A 7,973-nucleotide genomic window follows, 5' to 3' on the forward strand; every position below is an offset into this window, starting at 1 on the left:
TAAAAAGGTTAAAGCTATTTTGAAACAAAGAGCTTAAAAGGACTTGAAAAATAAATTAAAAAACACTATCACAGAAATAAAGTAATTCAGCTTTACAAAATGAATCATTTTAACGTTTCTAATACGTGCATCTTTTCTCCTCACCAAAACCATTTGCTGGTTCTGACCTGATTTCACACGTTATGTTTGTATGTCTCCCTACAATTCCAGGACAGAGTGCATTTACCCTTTTTCAGACTAATTTTGCTGGGTGTTACCTGGAGGTCAGGATGCGTGCACACCCCAAGGACCTTTGTCTTAGCTTTGGAGGAAGAGCAGTTTCTGTGGAAACAGAGGCAGGGTCCCAGCCCTGCTGGTCTGAGCAGCACCACAGGTACCCAGCCCTATCCAAACTCCAGCAGGTCCTGCTGCTGGCTGAGAAGACACGCTTTCCATGTTCCCAGGCAGCTTTCTAGGGCCAGGAGTATCAATAGCTAGGGAGCTTTGCAAAGTTCAAAACTCAGACAGTAAATTCAAGGTCAATTCTAAAAAAAGCCACCACCACACAGGTGCATATCTTTATCACAAACTCAAGAGCAGTAGCTGGAAAGTCTTAAAAGAATATGCACATGAAGAGATCACCCAGAGCTCTCCTTAGTCTGCACCAATGTTCAACAGCTATCGCTAAGCTTAGAGAAAGCACTTTGGGTTGGGGTTTTGTTGTTGTTGGACTTTTAGTGGGTTTCTGTTTGTGGATTTATTGTTTGTTTTCATCTTTTTTCCAAATCACACCAGCACTTTATCTGCTCTTCCTCCTCCATAGGAACTAACGGAGTCCACTCTGGCACACAACTGGGCTTTCTGTCTCGAAACAAAAGCTTTTCTTCTGACTCTGCCATGATTTTTTCTCCATGCTGTGGCCAATCTCTGCCCAGATCCTCTGATGCATCCTTGGCAAAGTGCTCAGCTCTGCAGGAGCCATGCCTTTATGCGTGGCCTCTCCTGCACAGCAGCGGTTCTACAACATAGCAGCCAGCTGGGCAAATGCACTAGATCCTACGCATTTCTGGTTTTGCCAAAGGTTAACAGAGTCAGAAGTAAGAAAGAGACTGGATCAAAGTGGAAACAATGGAAGGTGCTATGCCAAGTGTAGCTTAATAACTGAGTTAGAAAACAGCTTCAGCCATTTGCTTCAGCCATGAAATACACCTCATCCCTAGTCTCTCTAGAGCTAAAAAACAGGGGTGACAGGGAGAAGGGTGTTGAAAATTATCTGTCTCAGACTCAATTACTTTCATGAACCCAGGCCCAAAAAACCTGAGAGCATTTAAATTGGCCACTAAACCCACAGAACTGTGACAGTTTGCACCCATCAAAAATTTGGTCACAGATTGTTTCTGGTTTGCCGTATCTCTGCCTGCAGAGAAGCCTCTGCTGTGGTATGCATGACAAATGCATATCATCGCAGGATGGGCAGAAATACAGTCACTCGGCACTGGACAATGCAGGGAGAAAAAGAATATTTTAATTTCTTTTACGCTTGTTGGCTTTGAAAATATTTGTATTGAAATAATTATTGTTTTATTTAATAACTCAGCTTCATAATTACAACTTTTAAAACAATGCATTTATTCTTCAGAGAATCAGAAAAATGTGCATGTGACTCAAACTACATTTATAGAGTATCCAGATACATTTCTGGAAAGGCAAGCAGAAGGACATATTTGTGGACTTTTTTTTTTAAATGCTTTGCACAGAGGCAGCAAAAAAATCACTTATGTACTTTCTGTAACAATAATAATTAGCTTTTATGTAATCCAGCATAGAAACCCTGCATGGATACTGGCACAGCAAATTAATCAGAGCTCCTTGTGGTCCAAATGAGCTAAAGAAAGATCCAGTAATGCAAAGACTGGCCAGCTCAGAAATCCATCTATGATTACATCTACAAAGTAGGACTGGCGAGAATGTCCTACCTTGTTCTGATGACGTACCAAGATAAAAGTCAAAAGGTTCATGTCATGCTCCTTCCTAGCATCTAGGAAAGCAATCCAGGTGTGTGAACCTGGGGATATCTCCTGTGTCATTCATCATCCCCTGGAGGGGATGAAGACTGCAGAAGACACCACACACCTGCCGCACAAGTTTGCGCCTGCTGTTAGAGGAAGGCTGAGGAAGGTACAGTGGAAGCACTTTACAGCAGGACTACTTGCAAGTCTAGACTCCAGCCAGGTTTTGCCTGGCAGTGCAGACATCACAGGTATGTGAGGCCCCCAAGTTCCTTCCAGAAAAGGTATTTCTGACTTTACAGAGTGCTCTCTTCCTTTAAGCTGAGAATGATCACTTCTGAACAGTGCTATGCAATGCCCTTGCACAAGACCCAGGACAAAGATCGGCCTAAGACCACAAGCCCCTCTCATACCACAGAGCCAGTGCTAATTAACCTTGTGGATACCACTTAGTCCGACATCACTAGAACTGCAGGAGGTCCATGAAAGACTTAGCTCGCAGTCAGCTAAAATCCAGCAGCATTTACAACCCAAAATGCCTCCCTCAGAGCAAGTGTCTTTGCACCTCAGTCCATATTTTGTTAGGGCCCATTTGACCTAATACTGTAACAGATGGCAAATAGTATTTTTCTTCCTCCAGCACTATGCCCAAAACCTAGGGCACCAGGGAGCACCAGACAGAGATGGATTGAAATTACCAGGTCCATCCCTGATTTGGTGCTTCATTGGTAAGTCTACATAATCTTTATATCAAAATAATTCCTATTTTAAGATAGAAAGAAAAACCCTTCATATGCTAAAGAGAATATTGGACATTCCTTCTCTCTGATCCAGCTGAGCTCCCCTTTTGCCAGAAGCAAGAAAGAAAGGATCCATAGAATGCAGATATTTTTTCTCTCCTCCTTTCTTTTCCCATTCATACCTATAGAGATATTTCTCTCTTGTGCTCATTTTTAAAAATAATAAAGAATTATTTCCATTCTCAGCAATGCTAATGCTGGCAGTAAAAGCACATATTAGTGCACCCCTGACTGCTCCCATCCTTTTCCCAGTCAAAAGGCAGTATTTATCAGGAAATTCATGATCTTTCAACAACATGGTCTTATTAAACCGAAGACTGCTGGAACCATCAGAGCATGGCGACTTTGGCTCACTGATTCAAAGTTAATCTTCCCACTTCATCATATCCCAGCTAGCTGAGCAGCATTGGAGTGTTCAGACCAGCCTGGCTCTCTCCAAGCTCATGGCAGAAAACAAAAGCCACAGTGCTCTATTTCTATCTCTATAATAGTAGCAGAGACCTTTTTCAGATGCCAATTCGTATTTTATGACTCCTTAGTTCAGCATCTGTGCCTATGCATCAGCCCAAAACTCAAAAGAAAAGTGTATCTGTGGGCCTACAGTTATTTATGACTGAACCACCAAACAACTGTAGCTTACTTTTGTGCATCATGACATGGTAAGCTTGCCATTTGAAAGCAATTTGAGTACTCAGTGAACCACAGTACGCTGTCTGCCAGCTCATGCATAGCACAGGTAGTGTGTCAAATTATACATTACAACTACTCATGGTACCTCTCATTTGTAACATCACATCGCATTATGTCAGGTTACATTGCGTCAAGCCACATCACTTTCTCTAAAGGAAACTCATGTCAGACAGAATTGCAATGGTGACTTCCATTCTTTTTTATCTCATTTAATATGAATGACCCATCTGTAATAATACCAGTGGCCTCTCCCTTCCTCTTCCATCTCTGAGGACCTCCGAGAGATTTTTTTTTTGCTTTATACAAATGCTAGAATCAAATAGATAATTTCTCATCTCAAAATGCATGCTGCCAGTTTAATAAGGGCCCTGTCATTCCGTCCCTCAGGAACATCTCCTGAAACAGAAGGAATGCAAAAAGATACTTTATTACTTCAAATCAATAATATTAATATTTTCTGTTGTACAGTGCATCCACATCTTGTCCAAGTGCATTACAGCACTTTGCAAACATTAGCTTTTCAAGAGACCAGCCTGAAACAAAGGTTGGCTTGCAAATGTGGTGGGGCAGCTGCCCTACTTGATTTGCTCAGGAGCAACGTGGAATAAATACATACATACTGCCTGAAGCCACTAGAAGTGTGGATTTGGTGGGAAGATCTGAGAGCTAGTCCACCCTCCCCTGCATACTGCAGTTTTCCATGTTCAGTTACCTGTTATTCTTTTCCCAGCACCCTTGCTAGATTGTCAGGACATTGGATAAGGGGCCAGTTTTACACTGGGCATCTGGCATAATGAGGTGTAATCTGAGTACCTGACACACTGTAATACGCTAATTTTGTATTGCTGGAGGTACCAGACCATGAATATGTGTGTGCATATATATATATGCATGTCTTGATTGAAACAGGCATCTGCCCCAAATTAACCATGCACATAATCCACTTTTTCTTCCATCTTTGTTACAGATAGTTACACCTGCAGGCAGGCTGTATCTATCCTTAAAGCGAAGGCCTCATGGTCAGAAAGCAGTAGAAGAGGAAGCGCAGCTCCAATACAGCTTTCTCCACAAGGTGTGTCTCATCTTGAAATTCTGTGATGAGCTTGTTGATACGATGCAACTGCTGACTCCAAAAAGGTATGAGACCTGTGCAAAAAGCAGTCATTTTCACCAGTGAAGGGGAACACTAAAGGTGTAATGAGGGCTCAGCACCTGGCAACCCCTGTCCTCCATGTGGCACACCAATCATCCTAGCCTGAGCACCTGGGCATTGTACTAGCTAGTGTGTGGGAGAAATCCATGAGAAAATGAGAGCGACTGCAATCAACTGTATTTAAGATAACTATCGCCTTAATCTTCAATAAGGTCTTGCACTGAGTTCTGCAACATTAATTTCATACATAATTGCCAAAAGCCTCAGATTTTATGCTCAGTATGCTTATTGTACTGACAACTCAATAAATTTCCTACTTGTAATATTTTCCAGTAATACATAAATTTTATCCTGTATGAAAACATACTGTGAAGAAACAGAGGCTACTGCTGTTTTTATCTAACTGTTATAGGACACAGCATTCAAGTGAAAAAGACAGAGTTTATTATAGTTCAGATAATAAATAGTTTTGGTGTTCAAAAGGAATATATCTTCTGTATGAATTTCATTCTACAAAATTCATTCATTAATTAAGACCCTGTTGCTTGTTCATCTAGCCAATATGATGATTTATCTTAGAATACTCAAAAAAAGAAGTATTCCTACTGATCAACAGGAAAAAAAGATAGCTAAAAAAAGATGAAGAAATATGCAAGTTTTGTTCAAATAGTTCAATAAGGATGTATGTATGTGGTACCAGTTTTTACTACCTATCACTTGAGAGTAGTAGATTAAATGCATTCTCTGTTCATAGAAATCACTTCTCATCTAAGAAAGAGTCCCAGAGCCAAAAGCAGAGGAAGAAGTTAAGTTTTAATTTTTACAGCTCTAACTAGTAAATATTTGGGCCCAAAAGCTACATTCATGTTTTACAAGCAAAGGATGAAATATACCTTCCATTATAGATACACACATAGGGATCCCACTGCAATCAAGAGCACAGGATATAAATCATTCAGAAAACTTCACCTTAAAGTGCAAATTTGGAATTACGGTACACCAAAACAAGACCTATGCTTTTGGATACCTTTCAGTAGATTAGATGTGAAAGATTAATGTGAAAACTAGAATTGCACATTTCTTTATTCATCTAAAAGTACACAAGCACAATAAGGACAAGCTTATAATTATGCAGAACACTTACAGAACAACAAGAGATGAACTGTTCCCCAACTTAAAAAGGCTTTAAGTAAATAAATAAGAGGATAACAACTTCACACCAGAGACTCTCAAAAGGAAACATGCACCCAACATTTGGGGGTACTTGCTATACCAAGTCTCAACAGGTGTCTTTGTCAGGAAACCACAGGCCTGTGAAAACTTAATTCACCTATCCAGAGGACTGGACAATGTTTACACCTACTTTCACATGCCAAATCATTTCTGTGTGACGCTGAGCACGTTGCTCAAAGAGGTAGCTAGTGGTCAGTATTTGTATGAAGACTGGATTCTGGGTACCTGTTTTAAGATGCACGGCACCAGATTTGCAGAACCCATGATCACACAGGACTGATATTATAATAATAATAAGCAGCTTGATACATTTCTATAAAGCACGCTAATGAAAAGCTCAGTCTAGAGTTTCAGGCTTGATGTCCCACCTTAGCAGATACTTAAAAAGGCTTAATGCAACATTTTATAGTTAAAAATTAACATAACCTCTGCTTTCAGGCCTCCATTCTCCAGCGTCAGGGCAGAGGCACTACCTCACCTCTCTAGGCCCTTGCGAGCACTAACCGGTTAATACTCAAGACCGTTTAGACACGACCCTGAAAATCCTTGACAGGCCCTTGGGTAGAAGCAGCCATTACGCACTGGGAGCGGGGTGTGGACAGGGTACCCTGAACACAGGCCCACAGCCACACATGGGCCTGACTGAAAGGAAATACTGAAAAAGTAGCTATGTGACAAAGAAGGTCTGTGGAAAAGGATTACTAGCCAAACAATTAATATTCACAGAGGCTCACAACACCATCTCATAGCTCTTGAAGGCTTAACCTTTTTTGAACCTGTGCCTGCTTTGCTATTTAATGAACTTTCCTTAATAGCACCATCTTACCTCCTCCCCCCCATTTCAGAGAGGGTAAGCAAACACGGCACCCACTACTGCGACCCACAGAACCCACGAGCTGGGGCACGCAGCCCCACCATACCTGAGCAGTACCAGGCTGGCGAGGGGCTCCCTCAGCGGCTCCAGACGCAGTGAGGGGGTGAGCCAGGCGCCGGAGCAGGAGACGAAGCTGCGGGCACAGGCCAGAGCCCCCCAGCCAGCAGGGCAGGCCAAGCACAGGCCCGCCCACAGCACACCCTCGAGGAGAGAAGCAGCAGCCCCAGCTGAGGTGAAATGGAGCCCCTCAGCCATGGGCAGGGGCGGGGAAGGCCCAGCTGGGGCCACTCAGGGCTGTTCAGGCTTATTTGTGCCACCAGGGATTTTAATTTTTTAAATCAAAAAGCTGGGGGAAAGTGGGAGGCTGTTTCATTTTCTAACAGGGGAAAAACAATATGTTTCCTCCAAATTGCATTCTGAGAAATGGCTGACTCACCTCACCTGCAGCTTTCCTCACAAAAACATTAAGCCTGAGACAGAGAGACGGCATGGAGAATTTCAGCCTGAAGGGTTAAAATCATAAGCAGCGGACAAGAGAGTCTGAAAATAGGAAGTCTTTAGCCAAGTATCACAAACAGCTTCTCCTGTGGCGTTAAAAAAAAAAAAAGGGAATAGATTCATTTCTGTGAGGAGGGTTATGCAAAATAACGTCTTTCATAGCATCGCACTGCTAAATGAACCTCGTTTCAATGCTGCTTACACCAGTGTGGCTTTGATGTAATGCCACTGCTCCTGATTTATTCCAGTTCAAGGGAAAAATGAATCCACCCGTGTGTGTCTGGGCCTTTTTGTTATCGCATGCTATCAGAAAATACATCAAAACGTCAGGACCATCTCAGCCTGTCAGCTTTACTTCTCAAAAGGCAGAGCGGTGCATAAACTCGCAAAAGAGCTTACAGCTCAACAAAACTCTTTCTTTTTTTTTTTCTTCAGAGCTTGACTCTTTTCTGATCCCCTCAGCAGCGTGCATGGTGCACCCTTTTTGCACGCGGTTGCTGTCTGTACCAATAAAACAAGCCATAAAACCAGAGTCCCCCGGCGCTGCGTTCAGAAGACACAGCAATGGGAACAGGCAGCAGAAATGTTTGGCTGCAGTCGCTCGCATCTCCCACCGCTGCCTCCCTCAGCTACTCCAGCAGAAATGATCGTGGGACAATACTTGTGCCATGAAAAAAGCCAGATCATTTCAGCCAGGTCAAAAGGCAAAGGATGCATTTATCACAAAATAGCCCTGC

At 42.5% G+C, this 7,973-nt stretch overlaps 1 long non-coding RNA gene across 1 annotated transcript in view; it reads right to left on the reverse strand.

Annotated features, from left to right (window-relative positions):
- LOC148057571 (uncharacterized) overlaps positions 1-7,024 on the reverse strand; it is a 51,679-nt gene extending 44,655 nt beyond the window's left edge. The window contains exon 1 of the long non-coding RNA XR_015707108.1: positions 6,785-7,024. This is a non-coding gene — a long non-coding RNA (uncharacterized LOC148057571). The remainder of the gene's footprint in view (positions 1-6,784) is intronic.
- Positions 7,025-7,973: the final 949 nt, after the last annotated feature.

Source organism: Nipponia nippon, unplaced genomic scaffold, assembly GCF_047370975.1.
Source record: "Nipponia nippon isolate SJK-2023a ecotype South Korea unplaced genomic scaffold, ASM4737097v1 scaffold_1, whole genome shotgun sequence".
Classification (NCBI taxonomy): Eukaryota; Metazoa; Chordata; class Aves; order Pelecaniformes; family Threskiornithidae; genus Nipponia; species Nipponia nippon.